Consider the following 4,046-nt stretch of genomic DNA (forward strand, 5'->3'; position numbering starts at 1 on the left):
ACACAGACACAGACACACACACACACACACACACACACACACACACACACACACACACACTAACACACCCTCCCAGATCTACAACGTAATAACCTTTTAAAAGTCACACCATATTCAGTTTTTCCTCAATTGTTTAGCCATTCTATTACACTAACACTTTAAAACTAGGGTTTAAAAAAAAAAAATGTAATGCCAAAGACCAGTGTTGGGTGTAACGCATTACAAGTAACGCGAGTTACATAATCAGATTACTTTTTTCAAGTAACTAGTAAAGTAACGCATTACTTTTTAATTTACAAGAGAATATCTGAGTTACTTTTTCAAATACGTAACGCAAGTTACTTTTTTTTCCAATTTACTGATTGACAGCTCTCCTGTCCCCATGTTGAGGGAAATCAGAAGATGTCACTGTGGTTCTAAAATAAATATGAATATGCATTAATTCATCTCACTCACAAAAAAAACCCCCCAAAAAACAAAAAAAACACAGATTCAGTATTCCTCAAAATGAATAAAAATAATGCAACTCAGAATACGACGCAAACCTGCAATAATTCAATGTTAAACAACACAAATATCCTTTATGTAAGGTAGCTACAGAATATATTTTCAGACCAGTGTTATTTTAGTTTCACTGACATAGTATTATAGTTTTGATTAATATTTTGAATCGGTTATTTTTATATTTTCAGCTTTAATTTTAAAGTTTTAGTAAATTTTTGTTGGGTTTTTGTTGTCATTTTAGCAGTTTATGTCTATATAGTTTTTTATCCATTTTATTTCAGTTTTAGTTTGCAGTTAGTTTTATTTGTTTTAGTTATTTACATCAAGTTAAATTAAATAAAATGAGAAAAGTTTCCTTGGCTGAAATAATTTTTATTTATTTTTTAAATATATTTTAATTTATTTTATTTAAATTAACATGTTTTATTTAAAGTAATGAAAATGACTATTTTATTTGTTTTTTTAATTAACTATAATTACCCTGTTTTAGGCTAATTTATGCAAGATTTATAGTGCTTTAAGAATTAAAACACACAATGATATAAAATTATAATTAATAATAATAACAATAATAATAATGATGAATAATTACAAAATATATAACAATCAATTTAATTCCTTATAGTACAGAAATGCGCTATGTTACAGAATATGAAACTATATGTTTTCCTGTTTTTTGTAGCAACTGAGAAAAACTGTATTTGTTTTACAATGCTAATCTATCTTCCTCTAGTCGTGGCCTAATGGTTAGAGAGTCGGACTCGTAACCCAAAGGTTGCGGGTTCGAGTCTCGTACCGGCAGGGATTGTAGGTGGGGGGAGTGAATGTACAGCGCTCTCTCCCACCTTCAATACCACGACTGAGGTACCCTTGAGCAAGGCACCGAACCCCCAACTGCTCCCCGGGCGCCGCAGCAAAAATGGCTGCCCACTGCTCCGGGTGTGTGTTCACGGTTTGTGTGTGTTCACTGCTGTGTGTGTGCACTTTGGATGGGATAAATGCAGAGCACTAATTCCGAGTATGGGTCACCATACTTGGCCACATGTCACGTCATGTCATGTCACGTCACTATTTGTATGTATAGCTATACATGTGAAGGTCAAATTTAGGAAAATGTCATATAATCATAGTAAAACATGTTAAAAAGTGAATTGTCAGAACATTTAAAGCAGTTCTCACTATATGAAAGGTGTGTGTGTGCCCAAATGTGGACAACATAAAGACTGTACAAATGATCTCCCGCTAAAACATGCAAACGAGTGTCTGGCTTTACTAAACATCTCGCACACTTCTTCCGTGGCAGGTTCCTCATTGTTAGCTCATGTTTTGCACACCTAATAAATAGCACAGCCCACAATCAGCTTTAACCTGTCGCTACTTCACAGCACAGCTGTTTTAAGTGATGGGGAAAAAAAGCTGTTTCAAGGAGAGAGGCCTCACAGGTAAGTTATGACTCTTTCCAGCAAGCTGTAAATTGCCTTTTTTGTTGTTTCTATCTTTTCTCTGTCACTAAGGGAAAATAATCTGCAGGGTTGTGGAGTAATTCTACATGGATGGGTTTCTTATTACCGCGACTGGAGCGGCTGGGCCTTGGAGATGACAGCCCAGCGAGGCAGCAGGCGAGCAGAGAGAAACAGTGAAAGCGATGAGGCATCAGTCAGCAGCTTTACTGCTCGCTCTGAGATAAACACCCAACAAATAAAAAAAATTAATGCAAGAGAGACCTGTAAATATGAGCGTCTAGCAGCTGGGTGCATGACAGAGCGATACAGGGGTGAAACGCTCACATGTGTGCGCACACACTCATACACACACACACGCACGCGCGCGCGCGCTCATAGTAAAGTTCAACCAACCCTTTTCCGATCACTAGAGGGCACTTAAGCTACACACATCTTGGGTTTGCACAAAGACACCTTTTAGCTGTGGAAATAACTTTCAACCTCAGATTTAGATATGAATCTGCACAGAGCACCAAAAAATAAATAAATAAAAATAAATATCCACAGTTTCCCAAAAGCTCTCTGGTTCTGAATTGATTGACAAAGTATTATCTAACAAAAAGGTGTTGATTTAGGGTCTTTCATCTCCGCCCCGTCTAAAAATCTGTGATTAACATAGCCATGAATTCTTCAGTAATCATTGAATGTACTTTATAATTAAATATTATTCATCCTTCTAGTCAGTGCTGAAACAGGTCAGATCGGACATGTTTGAAATATTAGGTATTTTAAGTCAGCTGAACATGATTCAAACTCCTATCCTCTTCCAATTAAGGGAATAATTACTACCTAAATGAGTCCATGTGGGACTAAAATCCTAGAATTGTCCCTAATCTTACTAATGGATTGGACACCTGTTGGTGTTGGCACAGAAGTGGATACACTGCATCCACATCGACACAACTCAACGACAAGAGCGTTTCGGCGCACTTCTGTTGGCCGGCCGACATCTCTTGCGTGTCTAACAGCCAAACGGGTCAACAAAACCTCGCTCTCTGATAATGATTCCTAGAATAATTAAGAGATCAATGAGTGAGCATTGCTCGAGGTAAATAAGGGGATGGAGTTGTACGACCAGCATGCAGCTTAAATGCAGGGAAGAGAGCCAAGCTTCAATAGAGTGACATTATCACCCCAGCCTTCATTATCGAATCATGACGCCACCCCAGTATATTGCTCGGTGCACTTACATTGGAGAGACAATTTCAGAAAGTGAGACAGCAGGACAAGTCATTGGCTTTTGTCTACTGAGCTGCAGCATCGATTCGAGAAAATCGGGTCTTTACACCAGCCATATGTTCCTCATGAGGGGGAAAATTCAATGAGAGTGGAGTTCTCAATCGTTCTAGGTGGAGCATGAGCCTTCAGGGAAGATGCATAGTGACCAGGCTGTTTGTTCGTCACTGAACAAACCAACTCACAAACAACCTATAACCAACAGGAACCAGCTCCACTTCAAAGCCTCTCTGTCAATAAAGCAACCTGTGGTTCCTGTATCTAAACACCCAGAAATTAATCAGTTCACTATGAGAGAGAACAAATTTGTAGAGGCGAAACAAAATAAGAAGTTCGTCCTTCATCATTTTATCTTCCCTCCCTCCTTCAGACAGCAGGAGGCTTCAGGGTCAGAGATACCCGAGGAGAAACAGAGAGAAATAGAAGTGTACAAGGTGGTCTACAAAAACTGAAGAATGCTATCTGTTAGCATTCCCATTAAACCCAAATCCTTCACTATAGCGACTATTTTGAGATGTGATGTGAAAGGCGGCAGACAAATTACAATACCTGCTTTCTATTCTAATATATTCTCAAATGTAAACATTTTCATCAGTCATTACTCCAGTTTTTAGTGTCACATGATTCTTCACAAGTCACTCTAACATGCAAATAAGCTGACATTTCTTAATATGCTGCTTAATATTTTTGTGGAAATCACAATATATATATATATATATATATATATATATATATATATATATACAGTGGGTACGGAAAGTATTCAGACCCCCTTAAATTTTTCACTCTTTGTTATATTGCAGC

General features: G+C 37.5%; 1 protein-coding gene across 1 annotated transcript in view; it reads right to left on the bottom strand.

The window, feature by feature from the left end:
• Positions 1-4,046, bottom strand: part of agbl4 (AGBL carboxypeptidase 4) — a 214,602-nt gene that overhangs the window by 13,915 nt on the left and 196,641 nt on the right. The gene's annotated exons all lie outside the window — the stretch shown is intronic.

The sequence above is a fragment of the Sinocyclocheilus anshuiensis genome, unplaced genomic scaffold, assembly GCF_001515605.1.
Source record: "Sinocyclocheilus anshuiensis isolate Anshui unplaced genomic scaffold, SAMN03320099.WGS_v1.1 scaffold107, whole genome shotgun sequence".
NCBI classification, from domain to species: domain Eukaryota; kingdom Metazoa; phylum Chordata; class Actinopteri; order Cypriniformes; family Cyprinidae; genus Sinocyclocheilus; species Sinocyclocheilus anshuiensis.